General features: G+C 33.1%; 20 non-coding genes across 20 annotated transcripts; all 20 read right to left on the reverse strand.

The window, feature by feature from the left end:
- Window positions 1-341: 341 nt before the first annotated feature.
- Window positions 342-505, reverse strand: LOC137397714 (U1 spliceosomal RNA). The gene has a single exon (XR_010978766.1). It is a non-coding gene; the product is annotated as a U1 spliceosomal RNA (small nuclear RNA).
- A 1210-nt stretch (window positions 506-1715) lies between these two features.
- LOC137397750 (U1 spliceosomal RNA) lies at window positions 1716-1879 on the reverse strand. Its single transcript, XR_010978800.1, has one exon. It is a non-coding gene; the product is annotated as a U1 spliceosomal RNA (small nuclear RNA).
- Window positions 1880-3088: 1209 nt separating this feature from the next.
- On the reverse strand, window positions 3089-3252 carry LOC137397777 (U1 spliceosomal RNA). Its single transcript, XR_010978827.1, has one exon. It is a non-coding gene; the product is annotated as a U1 spliceosomal RNA (small nuclear RNA).
- Window positions 3253-4461: 1209 nt separating this feature from the next.
- On the reverse strand, window positions 4462-4625 carry LOC137397875 (U1 spliceosomal RNA). Its single transcript, XR_010978918.1, has one exon. It is a non-coding gene; the product is annotated as a U1 spliceosomal RNA (small nuclear RNA).
- A 1211-nt stretch (window positions 4626-5836) lies between these two features.
- On the reverse strand, window positions 5837-6000 carry LOC137397751 (U1 spliceosomal RNA). The gene has a single exon (XR_010978801.1). It is a non-coding gene; the product is annotated as a U1 spliceosomal RNA (small nuclear RNA).
- Window positions 6001-7209: 1209 nt separating this feature from the next.
- LOC137397752 (U1 spliceosomal RNA) lies at window positions 7210-7373 on the reverse strand. The gene has a single exon (XR_010978802.1). It is a non-coding gene; the product is annotated as a U1 spliceosomal RNA (small nuclear RNA).
- A 1209-nt stretch (window positions 7374-8582) lies between these two features.
- LOC137397876 (U1 spliceosomal RNA) lies at window positions 8583-8746 on the reverse strand. Its single transcript, XR_010978919.1, has one exon. It is a non-coding gene; the product is annotated as a U1 spliceosomal RNA (small nuclear RNA).
- Window positions 8747-9956: 1210 nt separating this feature from the next.
- On the reverse strand, window positions 9957-10120 carry LOC137397878 (U1 spliceosomal RNA). The gene has a single exon (XR_010978921.1). It is a non-coding gene; the product is annotated as a U1 spliceosomal RNA (small nuclear RNA).
- Window positions 10121-11331: 1211 nt separating this feature from the next.
- LOC137397753 (U1 spliceosomal RNA) lies at window positions 11332-11495 on the reverse strand. The gene has a single exon (XR_010978803.1). It is a non-coding gene; the product is annotated as a U1 spliceosomal RNA (small nuclear RNA).
- A 1203-nt stretch (window positions 11496-12698) lies between these two features.
- Window positions 12699-12862, reverse strand: LOC137397799 (U1 spliceosomal RNA). Its single transcript, XR_010978848.1, has one exon. It is a non-coding gene; the product is annotated as a U1 spliceosomal RNA (small nuclear RNA).
- A 1210-nt stretch (window positions 12863-14072) lies between these two features.
- LOC137397754 (U1 spliceosomal RNA) lies at window positions 14073-14236 on the reverse strand. The gene has a single exon (XR_010978804.1). It is a non-coding gene; the product is annotated as a U1 spliceosomal RNA (small nuclear RNA).
- A 1210-nt stretch (window positions 14237-15446) lies between these two features.
- On the reverse strand, window positions 15447-15610 carry LOC137397755 (U1 spliceosomal RNA). The gene has a single exon (XR_010978805.1). It is a non-coding gene; the product is annotated as a U1 spliceosomal RNA (small nuclear RNA).
- A 1203-nt stretch (window positions 15611-16813) lies between these two features.
- Window positions 16814-16977, reverse strand: LOC137397756 (U1 spliceosomal RNA). The gene has a single exon (XR_010978806.1). It is a non-coding gene; the product is annotated as a U1 spliceosomal RNA (small nuclear RNA).
- Window positions 16978-18181: 1204 nt separating this feature from the next.
- LOC137397879 (U1 spliceosomal RNA) lies at window positions 18182-18345 on the reverse strand. The gene has a single exon (XR_010978922.1). It is a non-coding gene; the product is annotated as a U1 spliceosomal RNA (small nuclear RNA).
- A 1210-nt stretch (window positions 18346-19555) lies between these two features.
- On the reverse strand, window positions 19556-19719 carry LOC137397880 (U1 spliceosomal RNA). The gene has a single exon (XR_010978923.1). It is a non-coding gene; the product is annotated as a U1 spliceosomal RNA (small nuclear RNA).
- A 1210-nt stretch (window positions 19720-20929) lies between these two features.
- On the reverse strand, window positions 20930-21093 carry LOC137397881 (U1 spliceosomal RNA). The gene has a single exon (XR_010978924.1). It is a non-coding gene; the product is annotated as a U1 spliceosomal RNA (small nuclear RNA).
- A 1203-nt stretch (window positions 21094-22296) lies between these two features.
- Window positions 22297-22460, reverse strand: LOC137397665 (U1 spliceosomal RNA). The gene has a single exon (XR_010978720.1). It is a non-coding gene; the product is annotated as a U1 spliceosomal RNA (small nuclear RNA).
- A 1211-nt stretch (window positions 22461-23671) lies between these two features.
- Window positions 23672-23835, reverse strand: LOC137397757 (U1 spliceosomal RNA). The gene has a single exon (XR_010978807.1). It is a non-coding gene; the product is annotated as a U1 spliceosomal RNA (small nuclear RNA).
- A 1210-nt stretch (window positions 23836-25045) lies between these two features.
- Window positions 25046-25209, reverse strand: LOC137397882 (U1 spliceosomal RNA). The gene has a single exon (XR_010978925.1). It is a non-coding gene; the product is annotated as a U1 spliceosomal RNA (small nuclear RNA).
- Window positions 25210-26412: 1203 nt separating this feature from the next.
- On the reverse strand, window positions 26413-26576 carry LOC137397677 (U1 spliceosomal RNA). The gene has a single exon (XR_010978731.1). It is a non-coding gene; the product is annotated as a U1 spliceosomal RNA (small nuclear RNA).
- Window positions 26577-27001: the final 425 nt, after the last annotated feature.

The raw sequence follows: 27001 nt of genomic DNA on the forward strand, positions 1-27001 counted from the left end.
AGTACCTGGGAAAATCGATTATCTCAATCATCAATATTATAGTCTCGTTAAACGTCTTAATCATATCCATTGTTTTATTTTATTAATTCAAAATGTGGTTTTTAATCTGAACTTAAGGAACTTTAATGAAAAATGAAAAATAATTTTCAGGAACACTACTGTATCAGCCCTTTTTTACAGCGTATATAGAAGTTTAATAGGTTTCAACATGAAAATATCGTTATATTTTGCACCGGCCGAAATCTGATTTGTCAGCGCAGCTGACCTGTTGACAAAGCGGCTATACTGTTTACAGCTATAGCTGTCAGAAAACAATCTGTAGATTTTTGTCATTATATTTTTAGGGGATAGCGCGAACGCAGTCCCCCACTACCAAAAATTATGCACCCGAGTTACCCACATTTGGGATAATCGCAGGCGTCAACCAAACCGAAGTGCAATGGTAAGGCCTATTCCTGAGGAATCCACCTTCTTGATCATGGATATCCTTGTGCCAGGTAAGTATGAGTTGTGCTACCCTAGACATGTTAGTAGACTAAGCCATTCGCAAGTATAATGCAGTGTCAAAACAATTTTTTACGCTAATCGAAATTAAACTTTGTTTATTGTTTCAATTATACTTTGAAAAAACTGAATAATTTGTTATGAATTAATTGAATACCTAGGTGAAAACACGCTTATACATAAAACAATATTTGTGGATTGACAATAAACCGGAGAAACGATTTTAAAATATGAAATCCATTAAATAAATAACTAGTTTAAAATGAAAAAATGACGGTTTAAATTTAACTTTGGGCATTCGCCAATATTACATATTTCTAATATAATTAAAATATAACAAACAACTTCAAAGTAACAATGGAATAAACACATGAATCAACATCGAATAACATCTTATAATAACTTAGTCAAAGTTTCGACAATACAAAACAATCACCAATGACAAACGTCTACACTCATCCGTGTTTGTTTCATCACAAAGTCGACATCAGATAACCTTAGACCCATGGTGAGTTGGCTGTTTAGGGTCATTAATGTTTTCTTGTGCTGCTTTTCAACTGTCGATTATAACAGTTTCAGTTCATAGTTACGTAAAAATTGTAAACTTTCAATTTGATTGCTGCCTGTTTATGAACCATGCTTCCAATAGAGAACCAATATGGAAGCAGTGTTGTGAAAACGGCCTCGCTTCTATTGAACACTATCTACAGAAGTTAGCCATTTCAAAACTTTCCAACCTATTTGAATCCTTAATACAAAATGATCAGTCGAAAGGCGTCCACAAACTAGTTCTAATATTGTCACAATAATATGAATATCAATTAACTTTTTTTGCTATTGCTGTAGTGTTTGCTACGATTTTACTAAAGGAGTACCTGGGAAAATCGATTATCTCAATCATCAATATTATAGTCTCGTTAAACGTCTTAATTATATCCATTGTTTTATTTTATTAATTCAAAATGTGGTTTTTAATCTGAACTTAAAGAACTTCAATGAAAATTAAAAAATAATTTTCAGGAACACTACTGTATCAGCCGTTTTTTATAGCGTATATAGAACTTTAATAGGTTTAAACATGAAGATATCGTTATATTTTGCACCGGCTGAAATCTGATTTGTCAGCCCAGCTGACCTGTTGACAAAGCGGCTATACTGTTTACAGCTATAGCTGTCAGAAAACAATCTGTAGATTCTTGTCATTATATTTTTAGGGGATAGCGCGAACGCAGTCCCCCACTACCAAAAGTTATGCACCCGAGTTACCCACATTTGGGATAATCGCAGGCGTCAACCAAACCGAAGTGCAATGGTAAGGCCTCTTCCTGAGGAATCCACCTTCTTGATCATGGATATCCCTGTGCCAGGTAAGTATGAGTTGTGCTACCCTAGACATGTTAGTAGACTAAGCCATGCGCAAGTATAATGCAGTGTCAAAACAAAGTTTTACGCTTTCCGAAATTAAACTTTGTTTATTGTTTCAAATATACTTTGAAAAAACTGAATAATTTGTTATGAATTAATTGAATACCTAGGTGAAAACACGCTTATACATAAAACAATATTTGTGGATTGACAATAAACCGGAGAAACGATTTTAAAATATGAAATCCATTAAATAAATAACTAGTTTAAAATGAAAAAATGACGGTTTAAATTTAACTTTTGGCATTCGCCAATATTACATATTTCTAATATAATTAAAATATAACAAACAACTTCAAAGTAACAATGGAATAAACACATGAATCAACATCGAATAACATCTTATAATAACTTAGTCAAACTTTCGACAATACAAAACAATCACCAATGACAAACGTCTACAATCATCCGTGTTTGTTTCATCACAAAGTCGACATCAGATAACCTTAGAACCATGATGAGTCGGCTGTTTAGGGTTTTAATGTTTTCTTGTGTTGCTTTTCAACTGTCGATTATAACAGTTGCAGTTCATAGTTACGTAAATATTGTAAACTTTCAATTTGATTGCTGCCTGTTTATGAACCATGCTTCCAATAGAGAACCATTATAGAAGCAGTGTTGTGAAAACGGCCGCTCTTCAATTGAACACTACCTACGGAAGATAACTATTTCAAAACTTTCCAACATATTTGAATCCATAATACAAAATGATCAGTAGAAAGGCGTCCACAAACTAGTTCTAATATTGTCACAATAATATGAATATCAATTAACCTTTTTTGTTATTGCTGTAGTGTTTGTTACGATTTTACTAAAGGAGTACCTGGGAAAATCGATTATCTCAATCATCAATATTATAGTCTCGTTAAACGTCTTAATCATATCCATTGTTTTATTTTATTAATTCAAAATGTGGTTTTTAATCTGAACTTAAGGAACTTTAATGAAAATTAAAAAATAATTTTCAGGAACACTACTGTATCAGCCCTTTTTTATAGCGTATATAGAACTTTAATAGGTTTAAACATGAAGATATCGTTATATTTTGCACCGGCTGAAATCTGATTTGTCAGCCCAGCTGACCTGTTGACAAAGCGGCTATACTGTTTACAGCTATAGCTGTCAGAAAACAATCTGTAGATTCTTGTCATTATATTTTTAGGGGATAGCGCGAACGCAGTCCCCCACTACCAAAAGTTATGCACCCGAGTTACCCACATTTGGGATAATCGCAGGCGTCAACCAATCCGAAGTGCAATGGTAAGGCCTCTTCCTGAGGAATCCACCTTCTTGATCATGGATATCCCTGTGCCAGGTAAGTATGAGTTGTGCTACCCTAGACATGTTAGTAGACTAAGCCATGCGCAAGTATAATGCAGTGTCAAAACAAAGTTTTACGCTTTCCGAAATTAAACTTTGTTTATTGTTTCAATTATACTTTGAAAAAACTGAATAATTTGTTATGAATTAATTGAATACCTAGGTGAAAACACGCTTATACGTAAAACAATATTTGTGGATTGACAATAAACCGGAGAAACGATTTTAAAATATGAAATCCATTAAATAAATAACTAGTTTAAAATGAAAAAATGACGGTTTAAATTTAACTTTGGGCATTCGCCAATATTAGATATTTCTAATATAATTAAAATATAACAAACAACTTCAAAGTAACAATGGAATAAACACATGAATCAACATCGAAAAACATCTTATAATAACTTAGTCAAAGTTTCGACAATACAAAACAATCACCAATGACAAACGTCTACACTCATCCGTGTTTGTTTCATCACAAAGTCGACATCAGATAACCTTAGAACCATGGTGAGTCGGCTGTTTAGGGTCATTAATGTTTTCTTGTGTTGCTTTTCAACTGTCGATTATAACAGTTGCAGTTCATAGTTACGTAAATATTGTAAACTTTCAATTTGATTGCTGCCTGTTTATGAACCATGCTTCCAATAGAGAACCATTATAGAAGCAGTGTTGTGAAAACGGCCGCTCTTCAATTGAACACTACCTACGGAAGATAACTATTTCAAAACTTTCCAACCTATTTGAATCCATAATACAAAATGATCAGTAGAAAGGCGTCCACAAACTAGTTCTAATATTGTCACAATAATATGAATATCAATTAACCTTTTTTGTTATTGCTGTAGTGTTTGCTACGATTTTACTAAAGGAGTACCTGGGAAAATCGATTATCTCAATCATCAATATTATAGTCTCGTTAAACGTCTTAATCATATCCATTGTTTTATTTTATTAATTCAAAATGTGGTTTTTAATCTGAACTTAAGGAACTTTAATGAAAAATGAAAAATAATTTCCAGGAACACTACTGTATCAGCCCTTTTTATAGCGTATATAGAATTTTAATAGGTTTCAACATGAAAATATCGTTATATTTTGCACCGGCCGAAATCTGATTTGTCAGCGCAGCTGACCTGTTGACAAAGCGGCTATACTGTTTACAGCTATAGCTGTCAGAAAACAATCTGTAGATTTTTGTCATTATATTTTTAGGGGATAGCGCGAACGCAGTCCCCCACTACCAAAAATTATGCACCCGAGTTACCCACATTTGGGATAATCGCAGGCGTCAACCAAACCGAAGTGCAATGGTAAGGCCTCTTCCTGAGGAATCCACCTTCTTGATCATGGATATCCCTGTGCCAGGTAAGTATGAGTTGTGCTACCCTAGACATGTTAGTAGACTAAGCCATGCGCAAGTATAATGCAGTGTCAAAACAAAGTTTTACGCTTTCCGAAATTGAACTTTGTTTATTGTTTCAATTATACTTTGAAATAAATTGAGTCATTTGTTATGAATTAATTGAATAACTAGATGAAAACACGCTTATACATAAAACAATATTTGCGGATTGACAATAAACAGGGGAACCGATTTTAAAATATGAAATCCATTAAATAAATAACTAGTTTAAAATGAAAAAATGACGGTTTAAATTTAACTTTGGGCATTCGCCAATATTACATATTTCTAATATAATTAAAATATAACAAACAACTTCAAAGTAACAATGGAATAAACACATGAATCAACATCGAATAACATCTTATAATAACTTAGTCAAAGTTTCGACAATACAAAACAATCACCAATGACAAACGTCTACACTCATCCGTGTTTGTTTCATCACAAAGTCGACATCAGATAACCTTAGACCCATGGTGAGTTGGCTGTTTAGGGTCATTAATGTTTTCTTGTGCTGCTTTTCAACTGTCGATTATAACAGTTTCAGTTCATAGTTACGTAAAAATTGTAAACTTTCAATTTGATTGCTGCCTGTTTATGAACCATGCTTCCAATAGAGAACCAATATGGAAGCAGTGTTGTGAAAACGGCCTCGCTTCTATTGAACACTATCTACAGAAGTTAGCCATTTCAAAACTTTCCAACCTATTTGAATCCTTAATACAAAATGATCAGTCGAAAGGCGTCCACAAACTAGTTCTAATATTGTCACAATAATATGAATATCAATTAACTTTTTTTGCTATTGCTGTAGTGTTTGCTACGATTTTACTAAAGGAGTACCTGGGAAAATCGATTATCTCAATCATCAATATTATAGTCTCGTTAAACGTCTTAATTATATCCATTGTTTTATTTTATTAATTCAAAATGTGGTTTTTAATCTGAACTTAAAGAACTTCAATGAAAATTAAAAAATAATTTTCAGGAACACTACTGTATCAGCCGTTTTTTATAGCGTATATAGAACTTTAATAGGTTTAAACATGAAGATATCGTTATATTTTGCACCGGCTGAAATCTGATTTGTCAGCCCAGCTGACCTGTTGACAAAGCGGCTATACTGTTTACAGCTATAGCTGTCAGAAAACAATCTGTAGATTCTTGTCATTATATTTTTAGGGGATAGCGCGAACGCAGTCCCCCACTACCAAAAGTTATGCACCCGAGTTACCCACATTTGGGATAATCGCAGGCGTCAACCAAACCGAAGTGCAATGGTAAGGCCTCTTCCTGAGGAATCCACCTTCTTGATCATGGATATCCCTGTGCCAGGTAAGTATGAGTTGTGCTACCCTAGACATGTTAGTAGACTAAGCCATGCGCAAGTATAATGCAGTGTCAAAACAAAGTTTTACGCTTTCCGAAATTAAACTTTGTTTATTGTTTCAAATATACTTTGAAAAAACTGAATAATTTGTTATGAATTAATTGAATACCTAGGTGAAAACACGCTTATACATAAAACAATATTTGTGGATTGACAATAAACCGGAGAAACGATTTTAAAATATGAAATCCATTAAATAAATAACTAGTTTAAAATGAAAAAATGACGGTTTAAATTTAACTTTTGGCATTCGCCAATATTACATATTTCTAATATAATTAAAATATAACAAACAACTTCAAAGTAACAATGGAATAAACACATGAATCAACATCGAATAACATCTTATAATAACTTAGTCAAACTTTCGACAATACAAAACAATCACCAATGACAAACGTCTACAATCATCCGTGTTTGTTTCATCACAAAGTCGACATCAGATAACCTTAGAACCATGATGAGTCGGCTGTTTAGGGTTTTAATGTTTTCTTGTGTTGCTTTTCAACTGTCGATTATAACAGTTGCAGTTCATAGTTACGTAAATATTGTAAACTTTCAATTTGATTGCTGCCTGTTTATGAACCATGCTTCCAATAGAGAACCATTATAGAAGCAGTGTTGTGAAAACGGCCGCTCTTCAATTGAACACTACCTACGGAAGATAACTATTTCAAAACTTTCCAACATATTTGAATCCATAATACAAAATGATCAGTAGAAAGGCGTCCACAAACTAGTTCTAATATTGTCACAATAATATGAATATCAATTAACCTTTTTTGTTATTGCTGTAGTGTTTGTTACGATTTTACTAAAGGAGTACCTGGGAAAATCGATTATCTCAATCATCAATATTATAGTCTCGTTAAACGTCTTAATCATATCCATTGTTTTATTTTATTAATTCAAAATGTGGTTTTTAATCTGAACTTAAGGAACTTTAATGAAAATTAAAAAATAATTTTCAGGAACACTACTGTATCAGCCCTTTTTTATAGCGTATATAGAACTTTAATAGGTTTAAACATGAAGATATCGTTATATTTTGCACCGGCTGAAATCTGATTTGTCAGCCCAGCTGACCTGTTGACAAAGCGGCTATACTGTTTACAGCTATAGCTGTCAGAAAACAATCTGTAGATTCTTGTCATTATATTTTTAGGGGATAGCGCGAACGCAGTCCCCCACTACCAAAAGTTATGCACCCGAGTTACCCACATTTGGGATAATCGCAGGCGTCAACCAAACCGAAGTGCAATGGTAAGGCCTCTTCCTGAGGAATCCACCTTCTTGATCATGGATATCCCTGTGCCAGGTAAGTATGAGTTGTGCTACCCTAGACATGTTAGTAGACTAAGCCATGCGCAAGTATAATGCAGTGTCAAAACAAAGTTTTACGCTTTCCGAAATTAAACTTTGTTTATTGTTTCAATTATACTTTGAAAAAACTGAATAATTTGTTATGAATTAATTGAATACCTAGGTGAAAACACGCTTATACGTAAAACAATATTTGTGGATTGACAATAAACCGGAGAAACGATTTTAAAATATGAAATCCATTAAATAAATAACTAGTTTAAAATGAAAAAATGACGGTTTAAATTTAACTTTGGGCATTCGCCAATATTAGATATTTCTAATATAATTAAAATATAACAAACAACTTCAAAGTAACAATGGAATAAACACATGAATCAACATCGAAAAACATCTTATAATAACTTAGTCAAAGTTTCGACAATACAAAACAATCACCAATGACAAACGTCTACACTCATCCGTGTTTGTTTCATCACAAAGTCGACATCAGATAACCTTAGAACCATGGTGAGTCGGCTGTTTAGGGTCATTAATGTTTTCTTGTGTTGCTTTTCAACTGTCGATTATAACAGTTGCAGTTCATAGTTACGTAAATATTGTAAACTTTCAATTTGATTGCTGCCTGTTTATGAACCATGCTTCCAATAGAGAACCATTATAGAAGCAGTGTTGTGAAAACGGCCGCTCTTCAATTGAACACTACCTACGGAAGATAACTATTTCAAAACTTTCCAACCTATTTGAATCCATAATACAAAATGATCAGTAGAAAGGCGTCCACAAACTAGTTCTAATATTGTCACAATAATATGAATATCAATTAACCTTTTTTGTTATTGCTGTAGTGTTTGCTACGATTTTACTAAAGGAGTACCTGGGAAAATCGATTATCTCAATCATCAATATTATAGTCTCGTTAAACGTCTTAATCATATCCATTGTTTTATTTTATTAATTCAAAATGTGGTTTTTAATCTGAACTTAAGGAACTTTAATGAAAAATGAAAAATAATTTCCAGGAACACTACTGTATCAGCCCTTTTTATAGCGTATATAGAATTTTAATAGGTTTCAACATGAAAATATCGTTATATTTTGCACCGGCCGAAATCTGATTTGTCAGCGCAGCTGACCTGTTGACAAAGCGGCTATACTGTTTACAGCTATAGCTGTCAGAAAACAATCTGTAGATTTTTGTCATTATATTTTTAGGGGATAGCGCGAACGCAGTCCCCCACTACCAAAAATTATGCACCCGAGTTACCCACATTTGGGATAATCGCAGGCGTCAACCAAACCGAAGTGCAATGGTAAGGCCTCTTCCTGAGGAATCCACCTTCTTGATCATGGATATCCCTGTGCCAGGTAAGTATGAGTTGTGCTACCCTAGACATGTTAGTAGACTAAGCCATGCGCAAGTATAATGCAGTGTCAAAACAAAGTTTTACGCTTTCCGAAATTGAACTTTGTTTATTGTTTCAATTATACTTTGAAATAAATTGAGTCATTTGTTATGAATTAATTGAATAACTAGATGAAAACACGCTTATACATAAAACAATATTTGCGGATTGACAATAAACAGGGGAACCGATTTTAAAATATGAAATCCATTAAATAAATAACTAGTTTAAAATGAAAAAATGACGGTTTAAATTTAACTTTGGGCATTCGCCAATATTACATATTTCTAATATAATTAAAATATAACAAACAACTTCAAAGTAACAATGGAATAAACACATGAATCAACATCGAATAACATCTTATAATAACTTAGTCAAATTTTCGACAATACAAAACAATCACCAATGACAAACGTCTACGCTCGTCCTTGTTTGTTTCATCACAAAGTCGACATCAGATAACCTTAGAACCATGGTGAGTCGGCTGTTTAGGGTCATTAATGATTTCTTGTGTTGCTTTTCAACTGTCGATTATAACAGTTGCAGTTCATAGTTACGTAAATATTGTAAACTTTCAATTTGATTGCTGCCTGTTTATGAACCATGCTTCCAATAGAGAACCATTATAGAAGCAGTGTTGTGAAAACGGCCTCTCTTCAATTGAACACTACCTACGGAAGATAACTATTTCAAAACTTTCCAACCTATTTGAATCCATAATACAAAATGATCAGTAGAAAGGGGTCCAAAAGCTATTTCTAATATTGTCACAATAACATGAATATCAATTAACTTTTTTTGTTATTGCTGTAGTGTTTGCTACGATTTTACTAAAGGAGTACCTGGGAAAATCGATTATCTCAATCATCAATATTATAGTCTCGTTAAACGTCTTAATCATATCCATTGTTTTATTTTATTAATTCAAAATGTGGTTTTTAATCTGAACTTAAGGAACTTTAATGAAAAATGAAAAATAATTTTCAGGAACACTACTGTATCAGCCCTTTTTATAGCGTATATAGAATTTTAATAGGTTTCAACATGAAAATATCGTTATATTTTGCACCGGCCGAAATCTGATTTGTCAGCGCAGCTGACCTGTTGACAAAGCGGCTATACTGTTTACAGCTATAGCTGTCAGAAAACAATCTGTAGATTTTTGTCATTATATTTTTAGGGGATAGCGCGAACGCAGTCCCCCACTACCAAAAATTATGCACCCGAGTTACCCACATTTGGGATAATCGCAGGCGTCAACCAAACCGAAGTGCAATGGTAAGGCCTCTTCCTGAGGAATCCACCTTCTTGATCATGGATATCCCTGTGCCAGGTAAGTATGAGTTGTGCTACCCTAGACATGTTAGTAGACTAAGCCATGCGCAAGTATAATGCAGTGTCAAAAAAATTTTTTTACGCTACTCGAAATTAAACTTTGTTTATTGTTTCAATTATACTTTGAAAAAACTGAATAATTTGTTATGAATTAATTGAATACCTAGGTGAAAACACGCTTATACATAAAACAATATTTGTGGATTGACAATAAACCGGGGAAACGATTTTAAAATATGAAATCCATTAAATAAATAACTAGTTTAAAATGAAAAAATGACGGTTTAAATTTAACTTTGGGCATTCGCCAATATTACATATTTCTAATATAATTAAAATATAACAAACAACTTCAAAGTAACAATGGAATAAACACATGAATCAACATCGAATAACATCTTATAATAACTTAGTCAAAGTTTCGACAATACAAAACAATCACCAATGACAAACGTCTACACTCATCCGTGTTTGTTTCATCACAAAGTCGACATCAGATAACCTTAGACCCATGGTGAGTTGGCTGTTTAGGGTCATTAATGTTTTCTTGTGCTGCTTTTCAACTGTCGATTATAACAGTTTCAGTTCATAGTTACGTAAATATTGTAAACTTTCAATTTGATTGCTGCCTGTTTATGAACCATGCTTCCAATAGAGAACCAATATGGAAGCAGTGTTGTGAAAACGGCCTCGCTTCTATTGAACACTATCTACAGAAGTTAGCCATTTCAAAACTTTCCAACCTATTTGAATCCTTAATACAAAATGATCAGTCGAAAGGCGTCCACAAACTAGTTCTAATATTGTCACAATAATATGAATATCAATTAACTTTTTTTGCTATTGCTGTAGTGTTTGCTACGATTTTACTAAAGGAGTACCTGGGAAAATCGATTATCTCAATCATCAATATTATAGTCTCGTTAAACGTCTTTATTATATCCATTGTTTTATTTTATTAATTCAAAATGTGGTTTTTAATCTGAACTTAAAGAACTTCAATGAAAATTAAAAAATAATTTTCAGGAACACTACTGTATCAGCCCTTTTTTATAGCGTATATAGAACTTTAATAGGTTTAAACATGAAGATATCGTTATATTTTGCACCGGCTGAAATCTGATTTGTCAGCCCAGCTGACCTGTTGACAAAGCGGCTATACTGTTTACAGCTATAGCTGTCAGAAAACAATCTGTAGATTCTTGTCATTATAATTTTAGGGGATAGCGCGAACGCAGTCCCCCACTACCAAAAGTTATGCACCCGAGTTACCCACATTTGGGATAATCGCAGGCGTCAACCAAACCGAAGTGCAATGGTAAGGCCTCTTCCTGAGGAATCCACCTTCTTGATCATGGATATCCCTGTGCCAGGTAAGTATGAGTTGTGCTACCCTAGACATGTTAGTAGACTAAGCCATGCGCAAGTATAATGCAGTGTCAAAACAAAGTTTTACGCTTTCCGAAATTAAACTTTGTTTATTGTTTCAATTATACTTTGAAAAAACTGAATAATTTGTTATGAATTAATTGAATACCTAGGTGAAAACACGCTTATACATAAAACAATATTTGTGGATTGACAATAAACCGGAGAAACGATTTTAAAATATGAAATCCATTAAATAAATAACTAGTTTAAAATGAAAAAATGACGGTTTAAATTTAACTTTGGGCATTCGCCAATATTACATATTTCTAATATAATTAAAATATAACAAACAACTTCAAAGTAACAATGGAATAAACACATGAATCAACATCGAATAACATCTTATAATAACTTAGTCAAAGGTTCGACAATACAAAACAATCACCAATGACAAACGTCTACACTCATCCGTGTTTGTTTCATCACAAAGTCGACATCAGATAACCTTAGAACCATGGTGAGTCGGCTGTTTAGGGTCATTAATGTTTTCTTGTGTTGCTTTTCAACTGTCGATTATAACAGTTGCAGTTCATAGTTACGTAAATATTGTAAACTTTCAATTTGATTGCTGCCTGTTTATGAACCATGCTTCCAATAGAGAACCATTATAGAAGAAGTGTTGTGAAAACGGCCTCTCTTCAATTGAACACTACCGACGGAAGATAACTATTTCAAAACTTTCCAACCTATTTGAATCCTTAATACAAAATGATCAGTAGAAAGGGGTCCACAAATTAGTTGTAATATTGTCACAATAACATGAATATCAATTAACTTTTTTTGTTATTGCTGTAGTGTTTGCTACTAAACGAATACCTAGGAAGATCGATTATCTCAATCATCAATATTATAGTCTCGTTAAACGTCTTAATCATATCCATTGTTTTATTTTATTAATTCAAAATGTGGTTTTTAATCTGAACTTAAGGAACTTTAATGAAAATTGAAAAATAATTTTCTGGAACACTACTGTATCAGCCCATTTTTATTGCGTATATAGAACTTTAATAGGTTTAAACATGAAAGTATCGTTATATTTTGCACCGGCTGAAATCTGATTTGTCAGCGCAGCTGACCTGTTGACAAAGCGGCTATACTGGTTTACAGCTATAGCTGTCAGAAAACAATCTGTAGATTATTGTCATTATATTTTTAGGGGATAGCGCGAACGCAGTCCCCCACTACCAAAAGTTATGCACCCGAGTTACCCACATTTGGGATAATCGCAGGCGTCAACCAAACCGAAGTGCAATGGTAAGGCCTCTTCCTGAGGAATCCACCTTCTTGATCATGGTTATCCCTGTGCCAGGTAAGTATGAGTTGTGCTACCCTAGACATGTTAGTAGACTAAGCCATGCGCAAGTATAATGCAGTGTCAAAACAAAGTTTTACGCTTTCCGAAATTAAACTTTTTTTATTGTTTCAAATATACTTTGAAAAAACTGAATAATTTGTTATGAATTAATTGATTACCTAGATGAAAACATGCTTATACATAAAACAATCTTTGTGGATTGACAATAGACAGGGGAAACGATTTTAAAATATGAAATCCATTAAATAAATAACTAGTTTAAAATGAAAAAATGACGGTTTAAATTTAACTTTAGGCAATCGCCAATATTAGATCTTTCTAGTATAATTAAAATATAACAAACAACTTCAAAGTAACAATGGAATAAACACATGAATCAACATCGAAAAACATCTTATAATAACTTAGTCAAAGTTTCGACAATACAAAACAATCACCAATGACAAACGTCTACACTCATCCGTGTTTGTTTCATCACAAAGTCGACATCAGATAACCTTAGAACCATGGTGAGTCGGCTGTTTAGGGTCATTAATGTTTTCTTGTGTTGCTTTTCAACTGTCGATTATAACAGTTGCAGTTCATAGTTACGTAAATATTGTAAACTTTCAATTTGATTGCTGCCTGTTTATGAACCATGCTTCCAATAGAGAACCATTATAGAAGCAGTGTTGTGAAAACGGCCGCTCTTCAATTGAACACTACCTACGGAAGATAACTATTTCAAAACTTTCCAACCTATTTGAATCCATAATACAAAATGATCAGTAGAAAGGCGTCCACAAACTAGTTCTAATATTGTCACAATAATATGAATATCAATTAACCTTTTTTGTTATTGCTGTAGTGTTTGCTACGATTTTACTAAAGGAGTACCTGGGAAAATCGATTATCTCAATCATCAATATTATAGTCTCGTTAAACGTCTTAATCATATCCATTGTTTTATTTTATTAATTCAAAATGTGGTTTTTAATCTGAACTTAAAGAACTTCAATGAAAATTAAAAAATAATTTTCAGGAACACTACTGTATCAGCCCTTTTTTACAGCGTATATAGAACTTTAATAGGTTTAAACATGAAGATATCGTTATATTTTGCACCGGCTGAAATCTGATTTGTCAGCCCAGCTGACCTGTTGACAAAGCGGCTATACTGTTTACAGCTATAGCTGTCAGAAAACAATTTGTAGATTCTTGTCATTATATTTTTAGGGGATAGCGCGAACGCAGTCCCCCACTACCAAAAGTTATGCACCCGAGTTACCCACATTTGGGATAATCGCAGGCGTCAACCAAACCGAAGTGCAATGGTAAGGCCTCTTCCTGAGGAATCCACCTTCTTGATCATGGATATCCCTGTGCCAGGTAAGTATGAGTTGTGCTACCCTAGACATGTTAGTAGACTAAGCCATGCGCAAGTATAATGCAGTGTCAAAACAAAGTTTTACGCTTTCCGAAATTAAACTTTGTTTATTGTTTCAATTATACTTTGAAAAAACTGAATAATTTGTTATGAATTAATTGAATACCTAGGTGAAAACACGCTTATACATAAAACAATATTTGTGGATTGACAATAAACCGGAGAAACGATTTTAAAATATGAAATCCATTAAATAAATAACTAGTTTAAAATGAAAAAATGACGGTTTAAATTTAACTTTGGGCATTCGCCAATATTACATATTTCTAATATAATTAAAATATAACAAACAACTTCAAAGTAACAATGGAATAAACACATGAATCAACATCGAAAAACATCTTATAATAACTTAGTCAAATTTTCGACAATACAAAACAATCACCAATGACAAACGTCTACACTCATCCGTGTTTGCTTCATCACAAAGTCGACATCAGATAACCTTAGAACCATGGTGAGTCGGCTGTTTAGGGTCATTAATGTTTTCTTGTGTTGCTTTTCAACTGTCGATTATAACAGTTGCAGTTCATAGTTACGTAAATATTGTAAACTTTCAATTTGATTGCTGCCTGTTTATGAACCATGCTTCCAATAGAGAACCATTATAGAAGCAGTGTTGTGAAAACGGCCGCTCTTCAATTGAACACTACCTACGGAAGATAACTATTTCAAAACTTTCCAACCTATTTGAATCCATAATACAAAATGATCAGTAGAAAGGCGTCCACAAACTAGTTCTAATATTGTCACAATAATATGAATATCAATTAACCTTTTTTGTTATTGCTGTAGTGTTTGTTACGATTTTACTAAAGGAGTACCTGGGAAAATCGATTATCTCAATCATCAATATTATAGTCTCGTTAAACGTCTTAATCATATCCATTGTTTTATTTTATTAATTCAAAATGTGGTTTTTAATCTGAACTTAAGGAACTTTAATGAAAATTAAAAAATAATTTTCAGGAACACTACTGTATCAGCCCTTTTTTATAGCGTATATAGAACTTTAATAGGTTTAAACATGAAGATATCGTTATATTTTGCACCGGCTGAAATCTGATTTGTCAGCCCAGCTGACCTGTTGACAAAGCGGCTATACTGTTTACAGCTATAGCTGTCAGAAAACAATCTGTAGATTCTTGTCATTATATTTTTAGGGGATAGCGCGAACGCAGTCCCCCACTACCAAAAGTTATGCACCCGAGTTACCCACATTTGGGATAATCGCAGGCGTCAACCAAACCGAAGTGCAATGGTAAGGCCTCTTCCTGAGGAATCCACCTTCTTGATCATGGATATCCCTGTGCCAGGTAAGTATGAGTTGTGCTACCCTAGACATGTTAGTAGACTAAGCCATGCACAAGTATAATGCAGTGTCAAAACAAAGTTTTACGCTTTCCGAAATTAAACTTTGTTTATTGTTTCAATTATACTTTGAAAAAACTGAATAATTTGTTATGAATTAATTGAATACCTAGGTGAAAACACGCTTATACATAAAACAATATTTGTGGATTGACAATAAACCGGAGAAACGATTTTAAAATATGAAATCCATTAAATAAATAACTAGTTTAAAATGAAAAAATGACGGTTTAAATTTAACTTTGGGCATTCGCCAATATTACATATTTCTAATATAATTAAAATATAACAAACAACTTCAAAGTAACAATGGAATAAACACATGAATCAACATCGAATAACATCTTATAATAACTTAGTCAAAGTTTCGACAATACAAAACAATCACCAATGACAAACGTCTACACTCATCCGTGTTTGTTTCATCACAAAGTCGACATCAGATAACCTTAGAACCATGGTGAGTCGGCTGTTTAGGGTCATTAATGTTTTCTTGTGTTGCTTTTCAACTGTCGATTATAACAGTTGCAGTTCATAGTTACGTAAATATTGTAAACTTTCAATTTGATTGCTGCCTGTTTATGAACCATGCTTCCAATAGAGAACCATTATAGAAGAAGTGTTGTGAAAACGGCCTCTCTTCAATTGAACACTACCGACGGAAGATAACTATTTCAAAACTTTCCAACCTTTTTGAGTCCTTAATACAAAATGATCAGTAGAAGGGGGTCCACAAATTAGTTGTAATATTGTCACAATAACATGAATATCAATTAACTTTTTTTGTTATTGCTGTAGTGTTTGCTACTAAAGGAATACCTAGGAAGATCGATTATCTCAATCATCAATATTATAGTCTCGTTAAACGTCTTAATCATATCCATTGTTTTATTTTATTAATTCAAAATGTGGTTTTTAATCTGAACTTAAAGAACTTTAATGAAAATTGAAAAATAATTTTCTGGAACACTACTGTATCAGCCCATTTTTATTGCGTATATAGAACTTTAATAGGTTTAAACATGAAAGTATCGTTATATTTTGCACCGGCTGAAATCTGATTTGTCAGCGCAGCTGACCTGTTGACAAAGCGGCTATACTGGTTTACAGCTATAGCTGTCAGAAAACAATCTGTAGATTATTGTCATTATATTTTTAGGGGATAGCGCGAACGCAGTCCCCCACTACCAAAAGTTATGCACCCGAGTTACCCACATTTGGGATAATCGCAGGCGTCAACCAAACCGAAGTGCAATGGTAAGGCCTCTTCCTGAGGAATCCACCTTCTTGATCATGGATATCCCTGTGCCAGGTAAGTATGAGTTGTGCTACCCTAGACATGTTAGTAGACTAAGCCATGCGCAAGTATAATGCAGTGTCAAAACAAAGTTTTACGCTTTCCGAAATTGAACTTTGTTTATTGTTTCAAATATACTTTGAAATAAATTGAGTCATTTGTTATGAATTAATTGAATAACTAGATGAAAACACGCTTATACATAAACCAATCTTTGTGGATTGACAATAGACAGGGGAAACGATTTTAAAATATGAAATCCATTAAATAAATAACTAGCTTAAAATGAAAAAATGACGGTTTAAATTTAACTTTGGGCATTCGCCAATATTACATATTTCTAATATAATTAAAATATAACAAACAACTTCAAAGTAACAATGGAATAAACACATGAATCAACATCGAAAAACATCTTATAATAACTTAGTCAAAGTTTCGACAATACAAAACAATCACCAATGACAAACGTCTACACTCATCCGTGTTTGTTTCATCACAAAGTCGACATCAGATAACCTTAGACCCATGGTGAGTTGGCTGTTTAGGGTCATTAATGTTTTCTTGTGTTGCTTTTCAACTGTCGATTATAACAGTTGCAGTTCATAGTTACGTAAATATTGTAAACTTTCAATTTGATTGCTGCCTGTTTATGAACCATGCTTCCAATAGAGAACCATTATAGAAGCAGTGTTGTGAAAACGGCCGCTCTTCAATTGAACACTACCTACGGAAGATAACTATTTCAAAACTTTCCAACCTATTTGAATCCATAATACAAAATGATCAGTCGGAAGGCGTCCACAAACTAGTTCTAATATTGTCACAATAATATGAATATCAATTAACCTTTTTTGTTATTGCTGTAGTGTTTGCTACGATTTTACTAAAGGAGTACCTGGGAAAATCGATTATCTCAATCATCAATATTATAGTCTCGTTAAACGTCTTAATCATATCCATTGTTTTATTTTATTAATTCAAAATGTGGTTTTTAATCTGAACTTAAGGAACTTTAATGAAAAATAATTTTCAGGCACACTACTGTATCAGCCCTTTTTTATTGCGTATATAGAATTTTAATAGGTTTAAACATGAAAATATCGTTATATTTTGCACCGGCTGAAATCTGATTTGTCAGCGCAGCTGACCTGTTGACAAAGCGGCTATACTGTTTACAGCTATAGCTGTCAGAAATCAATCTGTAGATTTTTGTCATTATATTTTTAGGGGATAGCGCGAACGCAGTCCCCCACTACCAAAAATTATGCACCCGAGTTACCCACATTTGGGATAATCGCAGGCGTCAACCAAACCGAAGTGCAATGGTAAGGCCTCTTCCTGAGGAATCCACCTTCTTGATCATGGATATCCCTGTGCCAGGTAAGTATGAGTTGTGCTACCCTAGACATGTTAGTAGACTAAGCCATGCGCAAGTATAATGCAGTGTCAAAACAAAGTTTTACGCTTTCCGAAATTGAACTTTGTTTATTGTTTCAATTATACTTTGAAATAAATTGAGTCATTTGTTATGAATTAATTGAATAACTAGATGAAAACACGCTTATACATAAAACAATATTTGCGGATTGACAATAAACAGAGGAACCGATTTTAAAATATGAAATCCATTAAATAAATAACTAGTTTAAAATGAAAAAATGACGGTTTAAATTTAACTTTGGGCATTCGCCAATATTACATATTTCTAATATAATTAAAATATAACAAACAACTTCAAAGTAACAATGGAATAAACACATGAATCAACATCGAATAACATCTTATAATAACTTAGTCAAATTTTCGACAATACAAAACAATCACCAATGACAAACGTCTACACTCGTCCTTGTTTGTTTCATCACAAAGTCGACATCAGATAACCTTAGAACCATGGTGAGTCGGCTGTTTAGGGTCATTAATGTTTTCTTGTGTTGCTTTTCAACTGTCGATTATAACAGTTGCAGTTCATAGTTACGTAAATATTGTAAACTTTCAATTTGATTGCTGCCTGTTTATGAACCATGCTTCCAATAGAGAACCATTATAGAAGCAGTGTTGTGAAAACGGCCTCTCTTAAATTGAACACTACCTACGGAAGATAACTATTTCAAAACTTTCCAACCTATTTGAATCCATAATACAAAATGATCAGTAGAAAGGGGTCCAAAAGCTATTTCTAATATTGTCACAATAACATGAATATCAATTCACTTTTTTTGTTATTGCTGTAGTGTTTGCTACGATTTTACTAAAGGAGTACCTGGGAAAATCGATTATCTCAATCATCAATATTATAGTCTCGTTAAACGTCTTAATCATATCCATTGTTTTATTTTATTAATTCAAAATGTGGTTTTTAATCTGAACTTAAGGAACTTTAATGAAAATTGAAAGATAATTTTCAGGAACACTACTGTATCAGCCCTTTTTATAGCGTATATAGAATTTTAATAGGTTTCAACATGAAAATATCGTTATATTTTGCACCGGCCGAAATCTGATTTGTCAGCGCAGCTGACCTGTTGACAAAGCGGCTATACTGTTTACAGCTATAGCTGTCAGAAAACAATCTGTAGATTTTTGTCATTATATTTTTAGGGGATAGCGCGAACGCAGTCCCCCACTACCAAAAATTATGCACCCGAGTTACCCACATTTGGGATAATCGCAGGCGTCAACCAAACCGAAGTGCAATGGTAAGGCCTCTTCCTGAGGAATCCACCTTCTTGATCATGGATATCCCTGTGCCAGGTAAGTATGAGTTGTGCTACCCTAGACATGTTAGTAGACTAAGCCATGCGCAAGTATAATGCAGTGTCAAAACAAAGTTTTACGCTTTCCGAAATTAAACTTTGTTTATTGTTTCAAATATACTTTGAAAAAACTGAATAATTTGTTATGATTTAATTGAATACCTAGATGAAAACACGCTTATACATAAAACAATATTTGCGGATTGACAATAAACCGGGGAAACGATTTTAAAATATGAAATCCATTAAATAAATAACTAGTTTAAAATGAAAAAATGACAGTTTAAATTTAACTTTGGGCATTCGCCAATATTACATATTTCTAATATAATTAAAATATAACAAACAACTTCAAAGTAACAATGGAATAAACACATGAATCAACATCGAATAACATCTTATAATAACTTAGTCAAATTTTCGACAATACAAAACAATCACCAATGACAAACGTCTACACTCGTCCTTGTTTGTTTCATCACAAAGTCGACATCAGATAACCTTAGAACCATGGTGAGTCGGCTGTTTAGGGTCATTAATGTTTTCTTGTGTTGCTTTTCAACTGTCGATTATAACAGTTGCAGTTCATAGTTACGTAAATATTGTAAACTTTCAATTTGATTGCTGCCTGTTTATGAACCATGCTTCCAATAGAGAACCATTATAGAAGCAGTGTTGTGAAAACGGCCTCTCTTCAATTGAACACTACCTACGGAAGATAACTATTTCAAAACTTTCCAACCTATTTGAATCCATAATACAAAATGATCAGTAGAAAGGCGTCCACAAACTAGTTCTAATATTGTCACAATAATATGAATATCAATTAACCTTTTTTGTTATTGCTGTAGTGTTTGCTACGATTTTACTAAAGGAGTACCTGGGAAAATCGATAATCTCAATCATCAATATTATAGTCTCGTTAAACGTCTTAATCATATCCATTGTTTTATTTTATTAATTCAAAATGTGGTTTTTAATCTGAACTTAAGGAACTTTAATGAAAAATGAAAAATAATTTTCAGGAACACTACTGTATCAGCCCTTTTTTATAGCGTATATAGAAGTTTAATAGGTTTCAACATGAAAATATCGTTATATTTTGCACCGGCCGAAATCTGATTTGTCAGCGCAGCTGACCTGTTGACAAAGCGGCTATACTGTTTACAGCTATAGCTGTCAGAAAACAATCTGTAGATTTTTGTCATTATATTTTTAGGGGATAGCGCGAACGCAGTCCCCCACTACCAAAAATTATGCACCCGAGTTACCCACATTTGGGATAATCGCAGGCGTCAACCAAACCGAAGTGCAATGGTAAGGCCTCTTCCTGAGGAATCCACCTTCTTGATCATGGATATCCCTGTGCCAGGTAAGTATGAGTTGTGCTACCCTAGACATGTTAGTAGACTAAGCCATTCGCAAGTATAATGCAGTGTCAAAACAATTTTTTACGCTAATCGAAATTAAACTTTGCTTATTGTTTCAATTATACTTTGAAAAAACTGAATAATTTGTTATGAATTAATTGAATAATTAGATGAAAGCACGCTTATATTTAAAACAATCTTTGCAGATTGACAATAGACAGGGGAAACGATTTTAAAATATGAAATCCATTAAATAAATAACTAGTTTAAAATGAAAAAATGACGGTTTAAATTTAACTTTGGGCATTCGCCAATATTACATATTTCTAATATAATTAAAATATAACAAACAACTTCAAAGTAACAATGGAATAAACACATGAATCAACATCGAATAACATCTTATAATAACTTAGTCAAATTTTCGACAATACAAAACAATCACCAATGACAAACGTCTACACTCATCCATGTTTGTTTCCTCACAAAGTCGACATCAGATAACCTTAGAACCATGGTGAGTCGGCTGTTTAGGGTCATTAATGTTTTCTTGTGTTGCTTTTCAACTGTCGATTATAACAGTTGCAGTTCACAGTTACGTAAATATTGTAAACTTTCAATTTGATTGCTGCCTGTTTATGAACCATGCTTCCAATAGATAACCATTATAGAAGCAGTGTTGTGAAAACGGCCTCTCTTCAATTGAACACTACCTACGGAAGATAACTATTTCAAAACTTTCCAACCTATTTGAATCCATAATACAAAATGATCAGTAGAAAGGCGTCCACAAACTAGTTACAATATTGTCACAATAATATGAATATCAATTAACCTTTTTTGTTATTGCTGTAGTGTTTGCTACGATTTTACTAAAGGAGTACCTGGGAAAATCGATTATCTCAATCATCAATATTATAGTCTCGTTAAACGTCTTAATCATATCCATTGTTTTATTTTATTAATTCAAAATGTGGTTTTTAATCTGAACTTAAGGAACTTTAATGAAAAATAATTTTCAGGCACACTACTGTATCAGCCCTTTTTTATTGCGTATATAGAATTTTAATAGGTTTAAACATGAAAATATCGTTATATTTTGCACCGGCTGAAATCTGATTTGTCAGCGCAGCTGACCTGTTGACAAAGCGGCTATACTGTTTACAGCTATAGCTGTCAGAAATCAATCTGTAGATTTTTGTCATTATATTTTTAGGGGATAGCGCGAACGCAGTCCCCCACTACCAAAAATTATGCACCCGAGTTACCCACATTTGGGATAATCGCAGGCGTCAACCAAACCGAAGTGCAATGGTAAGGCCTCTTCCTGAGGAATCCACCTTCTTGATCATGGATATCCTTGTGCCAGGTAAGTATGAGTTGTGCTACCCTAGACATGTTAGTAGACTAAGCCATGCGCAAGTATAATGCAGTGTCAAAACAAAGTTTTACGCTTTCCGAAGTTAAACTTTGTTTATTGTTTCAAATATATTTTGAAATAAATTGAGTCATTTGTTATGAATTAATTGAATAACTAGATGAAAACACGCTTATACATAAACCAATCTTTGTGGATTGACAATAGACAGGGGAAATGATTTTAAAATATGAAATCCATTAAATAAATAACTAGTTTAAAATGAAAAAATGACAGTTCAAATTTAACTTTGGGCAATCGCCAATATTAGATATTTCTAGTATAATTAAAATATAACAAACAACTTCAAAGTAACAATGGAATAAACACATGAATCAACATCGAATAACATCTTATAATAACTTAGTCAAAGTTTCGACAATACAAAACAATCACCAATGACAAACGTCTACACTCATCCGTGTTTGTTTCATCACAAAGTCGACATCAGATAACCTTAGACCCATGGTGAGTCGGCTGTTTAGGGTCATTAATGTTTTCTTGTGCTGCTTTTCAACTGTCGATTATAACAGTTGCAGTTCATAGTTACGTAAATATTGTAAACTTTCAATTTGATTGCTGCCTGTTTATGAACCATGCTTCCAATAGAGAACCAATATAGAAGCAGTGTTGTGAAAACGGCCTCGCTTCTATTGAACACTATCTACAGAAGTTAGCCATTTCAAAACTTTCCAACCTATTTGAATCCTTAATACAAAATGATCAGTCGAAAGGCGTCCACAAACTAGTTCTAATATTGTCACAATAATATGAATATCAATTAACTTTTTTTGCTATTGCTGTAGTGTTTGCTACAATTTTACTAAAGGAGTACCTGGGAAAATCGATTATCTCAATCATCAATATTATAGTCTCGTTAAACGTCTTAATTATATCCATTGTTTTATTTTATTAATTCAAAATGTGGTTTTTAATCTGAACTTAAAGAACTTCAATGAAAATTAAAAAATAATTTTCAGGAACACTACTGTATCAGCCCTTTTTTATAGCGTATATAGAACTTTAATAGGTTTAAACATGAAGATATCGTTATATTTTGCACCGGCTGAAATCTGATTTGTCAGCCCAGCTGACCTGTTGACAAAGCGGCTATACTGTTTACAGCTATAGCTGTCAGAAAACAATCTGTATATTCTTGTCATTATATTTTTAGGGGATAGCGCGAACGCAGTCCCCCACTACCAAAAGTTATGCACCCGAGTTACCCACATTTGGGATAATCGCAGGCGTCAACCAAACCGAAGTGCAATGGTAAGGCCTCTTCCTGAGGAATCCACCTTCTTGATCATGGATATCCCTGTGCCAGGTAAGTATGAGTTGTGCTACCCTAGACATGTTAGTAGACTAAGCCATGCGCAAGTATAATGCAGTGTCAAAACAAAGTTTTACGCTTTCCGAAATTAAACTTTGTTTATTGTTTCAAATATACTTTGAAAAAACTGAATAATTTGTTATGAATTAATTGAATACCTAGGTGAAAACACGCTTATACATAAAACAATATTTGTGGATTGACAATAAACCGGAGAAACGATTTTAAAATATGAAATCCATTAAATAAATAACTAGTTTAAAATGAAAAAATGACGGTTTAAATTTAACTTTGGGCATTCGCCAATATTAGATATTTCTAATATAATTAAAATATAACAAACAACTTCAAAGTAACAATGGAATAAACACATGAATCAACATCGAAAAACATCTTATAATAACTTAGTCAAAGTTTCGACAATACAAAACAATCACCAATGACAAACGTCTACACTCATCCGTGTTTGTTTCATCACAAAGTCGACATCAGATAACCTTAGAACCATGGTGAGTCGGCTGTTTAGGGTCATTAATGTTTTCTTGTGTTGCTTTTCAACTGTCGATTATAACAGTTGCAGTTCATAGTTACGTAAATATTGTAAACTTTCAATTTGATTGTTGCCTGTTTATGAACCATGCTTCCAATAGAGAACCATTATAGAAGCAGTGTTGTGAAAACGGCCGCTCTTCAATTGAACACTACCTACGGAAGATAACTATTTCAAAACTTTCCAACCTATTTGAATCCATAATACAAAATGATCAGTAGAAAGGCGTCCACAAACTAGTTCTAATATTGTCACAATAATATGAATATCAATTAACCTTTTTTGTTATTGCTGTAGTGTTTGTTACGATTTTACTAAAGGAGTACCTGGGAAAATCGATTATCTCAATCATCAATATTATAGTCTCGTTAAACGTCTTAATCATATCCATTGTTTTATTTTATTAATTCAAAATGTGGTTTTTAATCTGAACTTAAGGAACTTTAATGAAAAATGAAAAATAATTTTCAGGAACACTACTGTATCAGCCCTTTTTTATAGCGTATATAGAAGTTTAATAGGTTTCAACATGAAAATATCGTTATATTTTGCACCGGCCGAAATCTGATTTGTCAGCGCAGCTGACCTGTTGACAAAGCGGCTATACTGTTTACAGCTATAGCTGTCAGAAAACAATCTGTAGATTTTTGTCATTATATTTTTAGGGGATAGCGCGAACGCAGTCCCCCACTACCAAAAATTATGCACCCGAGTTACCCACATTTGGGATAATCGCAGGCGTCAACCAAACCGAAGTGCAATGGTAAGGCCTCTTCCTGAGGAATCCACCTTCTTGATCATGGATATCCCTGTGCCAGGTAAGTATGAGTTGTGCTACCCTAGACATGTTAGTAGACTAAGCCATTCGCAAGTATAATGCAGTGTCAAAACAATTTTTTACGCTAATCGAAATTAAACTTTGCTTATTGTTTCAATTATACTTTGAAAAAACTGAATAATTTGTTATGAATTAATTGAATAATTAGATGAAAGCACGCTTATATTTAAAACAATCTTTGCAGATTGACAATAGACAGGGGAAACGATTTTAAAATATGAAATCCATTAAATAAATAACTAGTTTAAAATGAAAAAATGACGGTTTAAATTTAACTTTGGGCATTCGCCAATATTACATATTTCTAATATAATTAAAATATAACAAACAACTTCAAAGTAACAATGGAATAAACACATGAATCAACATCGAATAACATCTTATAATAACTTAGTCAAATTTTCGACAATACAAAACAATCACCAATGACAAACGTCTACACTCATCCATGTTTGTTTCCTCACAAAGTCGACATCAGATAACCTTAGAACCATGGTGAGTCGGCTGTTTAGGGTCATTAATGTTTTCTTGTGTTGCTTTTCAACTGTCGATTATAACAGTTGCAGTTCACAGTTACGTAAATATTGTAAACTTTCAATTTGATTGCTGCCTGTTTATGAACCATGCTTCCAATAGATAACCATTATAGAAGCAGTGTTGTGAAAACGGCCTCTCTTCAATTGAACACTACCTACGGAAGATAACTATTTCAAAACTTTCCAACCTATTTGAATCCATAATACAAAATGATCAGTAGAAAGGCGTCCACAAACTAGTTACAATATTGTCACAATAATATGAATATCAATTAACCTTTTTTGTTATTGCTGTAGTGTTTGCTACGATTTTACTAAAGGAGTACCTGGGAAAATCGATTATCTCAATCATCAATATTATAGTCTCGTTAAACGTCTTAATCATATCCATTGTTTTATTTTATTAATTCAAAATGTGGTTTTTAATCTGAACTTAAGGAACTTTAATGAAAAATAATTTTCAGGCACACTACTGTATCAGCCCTTTTTTATTGCGTATATAGAATTTTAATAGGTTTAAACATGAAAATATCGTTATATTTTGCACCGGCTGAAATCTGATTTGTCAGCGCAGCTGACCTGTTGACAAAGCGGCTATACTGTTTACAGCTATAGCTGTCAGAAATCAATCTGTAGATTTTTGTCATTATATTTTTAGGGGATAGCGCGAACGCAGTCCCCCACTACCAAAAATTATGCACCCGAGTTACCCACATTTGGGATAATCGCAGGCGTCAACCAAACCGAAGTGCAATGGTAAGGCCTCTTCCTGAGGAATCCACCTTCTTGATCATGGATATCCTTGTGCCAGGTAAGTATGAGTTGTGCTACCCTAGACATGTTAGTAGACTAAGCCATGCGCAAGTATAATGCAGTGTCAAAACAAAGTTTTACGCTTTCCGAAGTTAAACTTTGTTTATTGTTTCAAATATATTTTGAAATAAATTGAGTCATTTGTTATGAATTAATTGAATAACTAGATGAAAACACGCTTATACATAAACCAATCTTTGTGGATTGACAATAGACAGGGGAAATGATTTTAAAATATGAAATCCATTAAATAAATAACTAGTTTAAAATGAAAAAATGACAGTTCAAATTTAACTTTGGGCAATCGCCAATATTAGATATTTCTAGTATAATTAAAATATAACAAACAACTTCAAAGTAACAATGGAATAAACACATGAATCAACATCGAATAACATCTTATAATAACTTAGTCAAAGTTTCGACAATAC

The sequence above is a fragment of the Watersipora subatra genome, chromosome 5 (assembly GCF_963576615.1).
Source record: "Watersipora subatra chromosome 5, tzWatSuba1.1, whole genome shotgun sequence".
NCBI lineage: Eukaryota > Metazoa > Bryozoa > Gymnolaemata > Cheilostomatida > Watersiporidae > Watersipora > Watersipora subatra.